Source organism: Falco biarmicus, chromosome 5 (assembly GCF_023638135.1).
Source record: "Falco biarmicus isolate bFalBia1 chromosome 5, bFalBia1.pri, whole genome shotgun sequence".
NCBI lineage: Eukaryota > Metazoa > Chordata > Aves > Falconiformes > Falconidae > Falco > Falco biarmicus.
Genome location: NC_079292.1, coordinates 80005119 through 80018662, shown reverse-complemented (window position 1 = coordinate 80018662; position 13544 = coordinate 80005119). Strand labels below are relative to the sequence as shown.

The 13544-nt window shown below is 37.2% G+C and overlaps 1 protein-coding gene across 3 annotated transcripts in view; it reads left to right on the top strand.

The window, feature by feature from the left end:
* The window catches only part of LRP6 (LDL receptor related protein 6), a 128357-nt gene that overhangs the window by 17625 nt on the left and 97188 nt on the right, over nt 1-13544 (top strand). The window lies entirely within an intron of this gene.

The following is a 13544-nucleotide window of genomic DNA, read 5'->3' as shown; positions in this document are numbered from 1 at the left end:
TCCCTACCCTTGAGGGAACTTCTGTGTTAAAAAGTCCTGTGTTTTGGCTTTGCCCATTCTAGAACAGGTCTAATTCTTCTCAGCTCTTATTTCAGTCGCTGGATGTGACTTACAGTATAATCTTTTGGGTCTGTTCTTGGGACAAAGCTGTGGTTGCCAGAAATGCTAAATTCAGTGGTGGTTTTGGTGATGTTACATAAATGGCTAACTTGAGGTTACCCTCTAGGCCAGGGGTCCTCAAACTACGGCCCTCCAGGGTCCTCAGTCCAGTCCCTGGTATTTATAGAACCCCTCCACTTCCCCCCCCCCCCCCCCCCCCCCCCCCCACTTGGGGGTTGGGGTTGGGGGGGGGAACCAAGCAGCCGTGGCCCCCTGTTTAAAAAGTTTGAGGACCCCTGCTCTAAGCAGTCGTCTGTGATAAAGTGACTGGCTCTCCCAAAGTGAAAGACTAATGGAATATCCTGGCTGCTGTGTAATCTTTTGATAGTATTTTATCTGTAGTATAGATCTTATTTATACTATGGTTTTTTCCTGAACAAGCAAGAAAAATGGATTTATTGTACTGCCATTTCACTTTTTTTCAGTCAACTTTTTTTTAAAGAAATTAATGCATTGTTTCTTTGGAAAGATGAGGGCTGTGTCAACTGCTTGCAGCTTCTTTACAATATAATTTAACTTGCATGTTTGGGTCTTTTCCTCCAAAAGAAAAAAGTCTCTTCGTAAAACATGGCTTCTTTCCTGAACTTCATAGAAATACTTGTATCTTGAATATTTTCTTCTGCGATTTCAATAAGTCATTGAGAATATATAAACAGGAAAGATATTTCTTCTGCATGACATAATTTAATTTTGGAAATAACAAAAGGATGGATTTGTGCTCTTCCTACGTCTTTACAACTTATAAATTGGAGCCAATGGTAGCATAGCTTAATTTTATTAGATTCTAAAACCACTTAAGAATGCAAGAAAAGATGTAATGCTCATGCCCTTCCACCTACCATCCCAAAATTGACAGAGAAAAGTGAGGAGAAACACAATCAAAGTTTTTGATTTGGCTTGTAACCAGAGAGACAGAGATTCTTGTTAGTGAGGAATATTGTGCCATTGTCAAGCCAGCTGTCTTCTTTAGAAGAGTATTTCTGTTTTCTGAACATGTACAGTAGTATGCTCAGTGATCAAAACTAGATGATTACGTACTCTTGCACTCTTTAATAATAGTTTACATGGAGAGGAAACTACAAGAAGAAAAATGAAATAGATCAAAGGTAAAGTGAACTTGTAACTTTTTCCATACTGATGATCTGTTAAAGCAGTAGGAGTAAACACTTCAATATGCTTAGATTTAAAACAAAACAACTCCAACACCAACGCCCCCCCCAAACAAACAAAAAGCCCCCAACCAAAACAAAACCCAACCTCCAACAACTGTATTGAAGGACAGAATATTCCTTCTTGTAAAATCTTTGTAGAGGTCATTTTCTAAGTTGTTATATGAAGGTTATGTTTTAGGAGGGTAATACAGTAATATATCCACTTTCTTGCCATATTTCAGTTGAAAAAATTGCAATTCTTGTATGCAGTTTATGACAGAAAACCTCTCAGCTTTTAATAAATCTGGTTACATTTCAGAACAGCCTCCAAAACTTGAAACAGGTGGAAGGGTGGCATCAGCACAGGGATGTCAAATAATAATAATAAAAAAATTTCCCAAACGGTTCTTGTATGCATCCTTCTTTCACTAATATTTACGTATTTTTAGCTCTGTAAATGTCTTTTTTGGTTTCACACTGTTGCCTGGTAGACAGTGATAGTAATAAGCCATAAAAGGATCTAAGAACAGTTAATAAAATCTGAAACTTGGGAAAGCAAAAGCCCTCTCATTTTCTGTCTGTCTAATCCATCTCCTGTTACGCTCAGTTGATGGTTATTCCAGGTACAGTTTTACAAACTGTTGCAATTCATGAAAGGAAATTATTTAGCAGCAAATTTACAGTAAGATTGTCATTACCCCCAAGTTAAATTTTTCATTAAAGTTTGTCAAATGTAGTTGATCTGATGTAGCATACATCATGTATTTCCTGATCAAGTTGATTTAGGTACCAAACTACTCATCTGTTCTGTGCTTGTACATGTATAATTATTACATGTATCTGTCTTACTGAAAACATGAGAATGCCTACTTTGAAATGAAATCTGAAGAACCATACCGTATGAGCTAGCACAAATATGTAGTCATGAATAATGCATTTTCATGGCAGTGTCCCATGAAGAAAAAATGAAACGTTTCACCAACACTGGTGTTTTTTTTTAGCAATCCATATGCTGTAGGGTACTTGACAGTTGTTCTCTGAAGGTCACCATTCAGTGCTGTTGTGATAATTTGGAGGAATATGATTGGACTCTTTCAAAGCATGTTACAGCAACAGTAGGGGCAATTAAAGAATTACTGGTTTGGTAGCCTTTGCTACTGCTGCCAAAACCATCTGTTAATGGTGTGTGAGGTTATATGTGTGACTGAAATACTAGAGTGAAAGTTAGACTTGATTCCCATGTTTGTTATCAATAAGGAGAAATGCAATACATTTATTAATGGAAAATATTTCTCAGTTTGTAACTGAGACAGAGAGGTCAAGTCTAATTTTTACTCTGGTAATTTTGCCTAGGAAGCCATCAGAATCTACAGTGTCTAGACTCCTCTTACTGGCCATCTCCTACATAAACGAGAAGCTCAAACCTCAAAATGTCTTCCATTCATACTTTACAACTTACTTTTCTTTTTTCTGTTGTAGTTCTCTTGATACAATAAAATGTTGGATGTACCAGAAGAGACCTCAGATGAAGGGGAAGGGAATAGGGGTGCTTTTTCAGCCTTCTTTTGGAGTGAGCTGGGCGGGTCAGGGTTCAGGGCAGTTTCAGGAAGGCCTCTTGGTCCTAGTCATCCTTTCTGAAACTGTTCCTGACCTATGTTCAACATGAGACACTCTGAAGACTAGGAACTGGGAATAACACATACTCTGACACTTTGATGTTGACTTTTTGCCAGGGGAGGACCAGGTGTTAGACCACCAAGTGCAGCAGAGCACCAGATGTAGAAACTCTTCACATGAAAGTTGAGCAAGGGGAAAAGAGGTTTTTCTGCTTCAGCACTCAAGATGGGAAAAAAAAAAAAAAGGTGTATCTATTCAGATTCTTGAGCAAGTACTGCTTGAAAATGCAATACATGTATATTTGTTCTACTGCTTTCTTGTTATTTTCAAAATTTGTACAGCCCTTTTGTCCTCACGGAAAAGACTTCATTATCGTTGTTACAGTTCCCCCAAAATTACAACTTGATCAGCTTTCTTCATAAGAAGCAGTATCAAAATGAACTCTCTTTTCTAACTTCTAGATGTATTGTTCACCATAAAGGGAATTTTAAGTGCCTCCTAGAAATGCTGACTAATTGCTTACTTTTCAGGACATGTTTCAAATCAAGTGACTCTACAGAGTTACCTTAATTGTTAAGCTCTTGTAAAGCTTTCGGGTTGTAAAGGTTTTCAGTTAATGAAGGGAATTAGAGTACAAAGAGCTACACCACTTTTTATGACGGCTGAAGTTGATTTTTGGATGAAGTACTCTGCATGTTGGAGATGATCTTCAGATTTAGTGTGTACCCCTCCCTCAGCAGACTTTTCTCTTTAGTTTTTTTCATGGAAACCTTTGCAGGAAATACATATACTTTCTTTCTTTATGGACCTACTTCTTTTGTTTCTTTGAAAGTTGGAAACTTGCATCTGATCATGCCAAGCACAAAAGCAATTATAGTACAGGTCTTAGATCTGCATGTCATAACAGAAGGCTAGTGGGAACTGGTAGTATTTTTTTGCAGAATGGTAGATGTTATACAACAATATAAGGAAAGGAAAATGGACAGTTCTAGTAACAATTACAGTATCTTTGATTTGGGGAAAAAACATTTTAAAAATTAAGGAAAATCAGAATTTCTTTATTAATCACCATTCAATGAAGAGTGTTTTGTTTGCATGAAAGTTAGTGTTATATAAAATGGCACCTTAGATGTAAATTCCTAGAGTAATGCAAATAACTGAAGGCTTTGCTTCATAGCTTCTCTTGCTTGATGCCACCTCTCCCTTGAGCAGATTGCTTCTGGCTGAAAATCTTCCTGCTGCTCCTCTGCTGATATTAACATACTTCATAGGCAGCAGATTAGTGCGCTCAGCTAACCATTTGCTGTATAGCCTGGCCTGTGCAGTAAAGAGTTAATTTCAAGGTTTTGATAGGTGACTTATATGCAAGTATTAAGCTGATAGGAAATCTGCAGACTGCTGTGGTCTTGGCACATACAAGGTGTATTTAATCTTTCCTTCCCTAAGGAGTCTGTTGATCAGAAGATGTTGTTGGTTGCAAATACATCATTAAATTCTGATAATAGCTAGGATACTAAACAAACTCAAAGGTGTTTTTTTGTGACTTAAAGATAATGAAGCTAACACAAAATATTGTAGTAGTGTTGCATGGGTTCTCCTGATGACACTGCATTGGGAGTGGTGTGCCTTGACTCTTGAGCTGCATGTAACTCTTGGAAGATTAAAATGCAGCATGGGTGTTGCTAATGACTGGGTCATCCTAGTGCAGGGACTGTTGGGTGACCTGAACCTCTAAGCATGGGAGACTACAAATCAGAAGGTTGCTAGGCCAGGATTATAATGTTTAATTCAAAACCCAACAGCATGCAAAGCAGCGCTTCATCCTGCAAGAGGCTTAGCACGATACCTGAAATGTCCTTTCCATCTTCTGCCCCAGAACTACTATAAGGCCCTCAGCTTCTGAACAAGGTGTTTGGGGTTTGGCTCTTAGTCCTATGAAGATTTTTGTGGCTTCTGGGAAGGTGATCAGACACTATTCACTTACTGTAATAGTGCTGAATATTAACTCTATGGTTTTGGTGTTGTTGTTTTTTTTTTGTTTGTGTTAGTTTTGTTTTAATCTCATTGACAGTCTGTTCATTTTGAGAGGTTCTTTCACAAAACTTTGCAAGGCTTGTTTGAGACTTGTCATGTACAGCTTATATGATGCTGGTTTCCAGTCCAGTGCTAGGATATTTCCATGTGGCTAAATGCAAAAATTGTAAAGGTGTAATTTTATTATATGGCTCAAAACGTTGATTTCTTTCTTCTCCTCTCTTTCTGCCTAATCTGAAGGAGGAGGTGAAGGAAGGTAACCAGAAAGTAACCAGAAACCCACATATTTAAAACAGAGTGAAAGCTTGGAGAGGTGACTTCTCTTGTAAATCTTGCTGTGCTGGTTTTAGATGTTACTGCCATTGACTGTCTGTCCTCACCCTACTGCCAGAGATTGCCAGGAACTCAGAAGAACATATCTGCTAATGTAATTTCTTTAATTTTCAGGTGTTTTACTTAGTTTTTTCTTTGTGGAAGATGGATGGGAGAAATTGGCTAGTTAGAAATCGGACTAGAGTGCACAGAATTTGTGTGGGACAAACATGTTTCTTACAGACTGAAACAGCTTAAAGTTGTAGATACTTTTAGCTGTAGGCAAGTTTGAAAATAGCTGTTCATCCCTACCTCCTTCATTCAGTGCTTGGGCTAGAAGACAAGACTGTGGACTTTGATCAGTGGAGGGCTGTGCTTTCCCTTCTGCCAACTTCCCTGTGAATAAGCTGGTAGCGTCTTGAGACACCACAGAGTTTTTCAAAACACTCATTGGCTTTTTTTCACCGTGTGTCTTTAGTTTCAGACTTGTTCCAGTGCGGCATGTGAATATAATATGTTAAATGATAGTCTGTCGACAATTTAAGGTAACATTCAGGAGGGTGATTTGGCCTGTGCGTTAACACATGCCTCAGTGCTGCAGTGATGAAAATCAGTAAACGTTATGCAACTTGTGGTAAAGTATCAATGTATTCTTCAGGTATTTGCATGCAGTGCTTGTTTCGTAAGTTTGAACTAAGTATTTAAACTGAGGTATTAATTTCTGGTCTGTATGAATAACCTCTGATAATGAGTCTTTGGATATGCTTCTGGTTTTCTGCATTTTCAGTCCCTGCAATTATAACTTAGCATCTAAGTCTAGACTACGAAGACCTGATGTATTAAAAAAATTAAATTGTGAACAAACAAGTTTTCACTAACAACATTTTGAATGAAGCTTTATGCTGAGTGAACACAAGGAAAATTAGTTTTAAACTCATGATTTTAGACTTCTGCTAAGCATTACTAGCTAGATGTTAAATTTTTTTCACACTTTAAAAAATTAAAATAATACTAAAACAACTTTTAATAACTTAACAGGAACTCAAAGAGGCCATTTTAATTTAGAGCAGAGAATTATAATTTGATATATTGTTTGTTCTGTGTTCTTGCTTGAGAAGTTCAAAGTAGCATTGCTGATAAGGAAGCAGAGTGGCTTTTTAAATGAATATTTGTGCTGTTTCTGGGGAAGGGGACAGTGGAAAAAAAAGCTAACCATCACAGTCATCCTCTCCCCCCAAATATAACTTACATAACTTGGCAGTGTTTGTCAGGAAATCATTACTTCAGAATCCATTACATCCAGTAAGACTTGTAGGAGAGAGCTTTCAATTGGTCACTAAAACTGTTGCAGCTGACTCAGCTTAATAATTGCGAATTGCAGCAAGAAATTATTTTTGTACGTCACCTTTTGGAATAGTTTTGTTTGTAATCTCTTTATACTGTTTCAAGGCATATTTTAGAGGGGATTTTTTGTTTTTTTTAATGATGATAAACCTTACAAAGTGTGTTAAAGTAGATCTGCACCAGAAAAAATGTATCAGCAAAATGAGCCTTTAGTGAACACAGCTAATGGCAGTGTGGTTTGAACTTTTTGTTCATCCTGCGGCATCTTCTCCCATTTCTAAATAAGCTTTACTGCCAAAAGCATACTTTGCCATAAGCTGAGATTATACTCACAATTGCTGCTGGATATGTTAGCCAACACATTGTACACCTGACATGCATTTGCAGCAGGAATGTATTAATGTAGACTCAGCCTGAGTCACAGTGGGTAAGAGGAGCGTGGTAGAGTCTGGCTTTATTGTTTATGAGTCTGCTTGTGCATGGCCTTGTGGAATGTGTGTAAGGAGGAATGCTGGAGGAAAAAAAACCTCATGTTTACTCGTCTAAAATAAAGTTAGGGTTGGTTGGTTGTGTGCCATTGGGTCTGTGTGTCATTGTCTCATCGTGTTGTCCCATCCCATGCCCCCCACCTTCGGTGTTTTGGGGACTGGCTGAAATATGTCGATTTTAGAGTTTAAAGTTTGGTTCAAACATGAGACCAAATGTTTTGATCTGTGCCGTAGAAAATGGAACAGAAATTTGCCTTTGTTCCTCTGGAGGAGTTGATTGTTGGTTTTATGTTGTTGACAAAAAAGATTGATTTATGACTCATTTCTTGAAGAAAGCTGATAAATGCACTTGCTAGCATGATTTGAAACAGACCAATAATATTATTTAAATAAACTATGTATTAAATGAAAATTGTAGCACTCAGTTGCATGAAAGTTCGGCATGATTAACAAACAAAAATGTCTCTAGAAAAGCCATCTTTATTTGGCTGTATTCCTGGAAAAAATAGGAGTATTCCTGTGGAGAATGAGTGTATTTCAGTACTGTCTTCTCTGTAGTGGTCAGATAAAACATCACAGGATAATACATTGTACAGAGGACATCAAGCAAATGCAGCTTTTACAGTACAGCTAGTAAGAAAGGAGGACATACCAGGGATGTACATTGTAAGGTGGCCCAATAAAATATCTTAATAATAAAAATAGTAAAATAAAAAAAACTCCTGTCCTGGGGTCACCACAGAAAAAGATTGTTACAGTCGGTGTACCAGGGTTGTTAGTTGGGCCTGTATCTGAACTGGTACAATTTTGCCATTTCAGGATCTGCGTATAAAAGACCTGAAAATGAGCTAAGCAAAGCACAAGTTAGTGTTTTTGGATTTATGCTTGATGCTTGGACTTTACCTTTAACTCTTTGTTGTAGTACTGTAGCCTATGTGGTGACTTTCTGGTCTGTGTTTCTTTGGTAGGGGATGCCCCATTCCAGGCTGTTTTTCAAATGTCTGGCCCAGTTGTGTGTGTCTTGTAATGAAAGTGAGCAATAGAAAAACCTGAGCCTTGTCTGCAGGAGCAGTCAGTTCAGATGGGCCAGTAATGCTCTAGATTTTAAACTGTGTGCTTTAAATGCATATGTGTGGGTGAGAATGTATATGTAATATGTATTTGTGGTGTCTGTCTAGTTAATTGTATCTTCCATTTGAAACATTCCAATTGTGTTGTACCCTAGAACCTAAAAAAACAAATAAACACCCAAAACGTCGCCTCTGCTCCCCACCCCACCCCTCCCCGCTAAAAAAAAAAACCCTCCCCACCAAAACCCCACAACAACCCCCCCCCCCCCCCCCCCCCAATGAAACAACAAACTCTAAACCACCACAAGTGTGGAAACCTTTTTTTCCTTGGACTGATTAGTAAAAATCTGAGGAATACTATAACACATTTTCTGGACCGTAATCCTTTAACTAGAATCCTTCTAATACCCCTGTCTTAAAGAAAAAAAAAAGTCAATGTCCATTCTGGGCCTCTTCCCCAGGGTTGTTTAACACATACTTCACACTTTCATTTCTCATGGAAAACTTGTAGTTTCTCACTTTTACATCCTAATTCCATGTTTCAGCATAAAGTTATTATTTGTATTCAGTTTTCTCTGTCACTTCAAGCAAGAAGTGGTGAAGAAAAGAGATTATGCAACTAAGAGCGCTGTTAAGTCAGAAAGCTTTATTTCAAAATCTATGCAAGTGTGAATTTTTCTCTTTTGTTAAGGATAAGCATGGTCTCTGCCTTATCAGATTGTTAAAAATTACTAAAATTTAAGAAAACTGTCTTTTGTTGTACATTGTAGTGATGCATAGAAATATCTTTAATTCTTGAGTAGAAAGTTCTTTTACTAAAAAAGCATGTATTTATTGTAAAATAAAACTGTATCTTATATCATTGCCTAAATTTTGGTTAAACTCTGGCAAACTTCTGAGCAAACTGAAATAAAAGATGTTATTTTGATACCTTTTTATTTTCAGCATGCATTTTTCTTGGGTACATTAAAAAACCCACAGCTTTCTGTGAAGTACGTTTAGATCTAGATATAAGCCTGGTTAGTCTAAAGTAAAAATTAAGAGAGGTAAAAAAAATTACTCAAGAGGTACATGTGGTTTAGAGAGTACTGGGCTTTTGTAGATCTCAAACTGTAAGAAGATCCTAGAAGGACGCTTTCAGATGTGTAAACCAGAACTCACTTATTTCTTACTGTAAACACTTGAAATAAGATGGAGCTTAAGCAGTTGGTAACAATCCAGAGTTGTCTGGTTTTATTGTGTCTATGCTTGCAAACTGGTGCTTCATCTGATCGTGAGATATCACACAAATGGTCTGTTCACTGTATAAAGTATGGGTTGTGCATTGATTTTACTGTGCTTTCCTGGTTAAACAATTTTTTGTTTTGTTGTGATAGCCTGACATGCTATTTAAACAGCATTTAATAACGTGCTTATTGTGGCCAGAAGTGATGGCTGGAGGTTCTGACTGAGAATTTCTGTTGGCCCCTAGATGTGCATAAAAGTAGTTGCTTGACTGAGGAGAAGGATTGCTGGATGTGATGTTCAAGCCAGCCCTCGTTGTTGAGTTGGCAGAGGCAGAATGGCTTGGCCAAGTAGTCAATAGCGAAACCAGAGATTTGTTTTAGTGAAGGTCTGATTGCTGCTCATAACCACTAAAAGCTTTAGCATTAAATAAATTATATAGTTCTAATCAACATTTTATAGCTACAAACCAAATTTGGATTTAAAGAGATGGATACTATGAAAGCATGAAAGTACAATGTGTTCTTGAGGTTTGACAGAAATTTGTTATTTAACTGGAGAAAAATTGTCTCCTTGCATAAAAATGTTCTTCTGTTTCAAGACAGGAATGAGACTTGGAAAACTGTCAGTTCGTAAACAGAGTTATTTATGTATTTGTTCAGTCTCATTAAAATCGATGAAATCTCATTAGCTTATGTGACCAGAGTATTTTGGCCACTGTTTAATAAGTAGCCAAAGAGCAGTCTTGTTGATAACCATGAAACATAAAAAGGTACTCTGCTCTCAATCCCAAGTTCCTCTGTCTGGGGCAGATTCCCTATAAACTGTGGCCCTTGTCCCTGTTGTTGCATGTTCTGACTTCTCTGCATTTCCCCCTTTGTATAAAATGGATGCTATCAACTGGTCTTACACAGATAATTAGTTAATGAAAGCTAAAAAAGGAAAATCCAGGTCAGAATGTAGAGGATTTCTATGCATCAGCTCTTAATGTCCAGCAGGACATACCTGAAATGGAGCCAGGCCATGACTAGGAGGAAGGCTCAGTGATTTTTGAGTTTTGATAGGTTTTATGGTGATCTGGGGACTGTACAGATACAGAAGTCTTCCTGTTTTCTTCAGAAAGAATAGGATTGTGGATGCCAAAGGGCCACCCGTGCAACAGGGCGGGAAGATTAAGATTTTTGAGCTCTGGTTCCTATTTAAGTTCTTTGTCACTCTTCTCCTTTTGAAGCCTGGCCCTCTGCAAACGACTAGTAATCTCAAGTTGAAATCTTATGAGCCGAATTTTTCATGTGTGGCTGTGGAAGTATTAGTTGTCTTCTGTGATTCTCCAAAACACATAAAGACTGTGGATTTGCACATTTTGGGAATCCCTTCACCACCCCACCACCTCCCATGTTTTGTAAAATCTCCCGAAGCATCTTGCCTGTTGCCTTCATCCTCCTTACAAATGACACATAAAAAGCTCCCTTAGAGAATTTGACATGTGAAACCTTAGAAATACATAACCTGAGCCAAAACTTTGACTAAAGACATGTGACTTCATAAAGATGGTGGACTACTTTATGTTCACTCACATGTGCTGTTGACAAATGTGTGTGTATGCATATTTTATTTGTAGAGTTCACCGGTGTAAATACTAACAGTACACACACCAGACAATCTGCAAATAAGAAATGCCTGAAATCTGTTACAGAAATTGACCCATTAAAAACTGAATGGAGTTACAGAAAAACTTGGTTTGTGTGTAGGTCTTTCAGAGGCTAAAGTCTTCAGACTTTTTTTTCTGGTGACCCTCAGAAGCATATGTTACTTGTGACTGCTCTGATCTTGACAGGACTGCTCACTCAAAATTAAAATGTTCTTGAATGTTTTGTAGGACCCAGACTGAATACTGACTTAGCAGTTTGGTCCTGGAGCTAAGAAATTGCAGCTATCAGTATTTTTTGAAGGGTGAAAAAATGGAGGAGAAAGAAACTTCATAAGATACTCCAAAAGTAACTTTACTAATTGAGAAGTAAAATTTGCCATATTGGGCAAAGCTGCCTGACAGCTCTTTTATATACTAGCGGAAGTCCTATATTTAAAACGAGACAAAAGGAAAGAAAGCGACCCTGAAAAATTAAACAGGCTTAAAGAGAACACTCCTGAAATCAAGTGGAATGTCTTCTATGGTAGTTACTTGATACTTAAACCTTGACTTGAGTGCTGCCTGTCTTATTACAGATTAAGTTGACTAATCTTAGGCTCCTGCTCATGATTTGGCATAAGACTCATCTATTGTTGATTTCCAAGACTGAGTGAGTTTGGGGATTATCATTCCTGAATTCACAATCGCCTGCTCAATTAAGAAAAATAACTGGTTTGTGCCAATGAAAAAATCTGCAGAGCCAGTTAGCTATAAAGTAAATTTTATGAAGTGAACATATATATATATATTTATAAAAAAATATCTTGTTGTTCTAATGGAAAAGTCAGTAGTATTCTGAAAATAGTTGTACTCAGTGAAGTTTCTGCATTAAAAAGGCTATTTAGAAGCAAATACTTGCATTTTGAAGCAGAGAATATGAGATTCTTTAAAAAACTTATTTATCAAGATGATCTAATCATGCTTTTCTTCTTTTTCTTCTCTCTGTCTCCCCCTCTTCACAATATTTATCCCTACCACATACATCATCCACTTTTCCACCTTTCAATTTTCAGAGTATGCTTTATATTTAACTTTTTGAGGGAATGTATATAATGTAAACATTAAGCATATCCTCTGGGTCTCTGGCTTTTAAGTGTTTATCTTTCTGAAGTTCTGTTTTCCAAAGTATCTTAAGTTCTTAGAATCGATCTTGTGAACTGCCTGGTCTTTCAGGCTGGCTTGTTGTGGCAGGCTGTAAAGTGTGGACAGATGAAGTCACAGCATTAATAGTTATTTTGCCATAGCAGTGTTGAGTATGCTGCTTAGGTAGAGAAATGTGGTTTTCCACCAAGAAAGTTTGTGGCATTCCAGTGTCCAGACTTAAATGATTGTTTTCTTAGTGCAGGACCTAGATGCTATATAAAACTTCTTTTCAGGAGTTGCAGTATTAACTTCAGGGTTTTTTCCCTTGAGATGATAGAGGATGGGAATAAACTTAATCTGTTTATTCTTTTCTGTTAAATAAGGAAAATCATGTTTTAAAACAGTGTAAGGGATAACTGCAACACACACACACAGTGTAAGTATATGCTAAACATGATTAACAAAATGGTGTCTTACTGAGAATTTGAAAAATGCACAAGCTAGGTAGTGAGAACAAGTATCAGGTTAATTCTGTACTTGATTTTTGATATTTTTAGTTAAAAGAATGGCTACCTTTTTCTCTTGTGCATCTTCCTAGCAAATAGATTGTTCTGGTGAAGCATGAAACTTGCTATTTTCATCATTCTCTGTTGCTTCTACGTAAGTTTCCTTTGGTGTGACCATAGTCAAGACGTTCACATGAACATAAGACACAGCTTGTCAAACATATGTTCAATGAGTGTTTGACTGATGTTTTTCTGATGGAAAAGTTCTGGCTCCTTTTTTTAGAAACAATAAGAAAAATCTATGGGAACAGTTAGCCTTTTTATGACTGACTTTGAAGATGTTACATGATTTGTTTCTTCATTTCAGCCTGTCCCTCTGGAATTATGAAGTCACTAAGTTCTGGCATCTATTTTCTCAATACTGTTGAGAGCTGTGTCACAGAGATGGTTTGGTGTTTTCTTTGCATGGCTAACTGTAGAGTTGTCAGTCTTTACATAATAAATAAAAATTCTAATGCACCAGAATTATAAAATGGTAGGAACAATTGCGGTATCCAGGGAGTCAACAAAAAAGTTGTAGGCAAACTGATGTGGAGAACAAACCTTTTGACCTTAAATAATTTTATTTCACCTAGAATTACCCTGTTTTGCGTAACTGAAGACAACATTGTTTTAAAGTAGTTGCATTTCTTATGCACGACAAGAAATCATGTAAGTTAATAAAGTGGTAATTTATGGCCTGGTGCAGTCTCCACCTAGACGTTTGTAGGCAGAGTTACGCAATTCACATGCCCTGTTGTATAGTTATTTTGATTACAACATTCAGTGTTTCAGCAATAGGAACTGTTGACAAGAATGCCATGCCC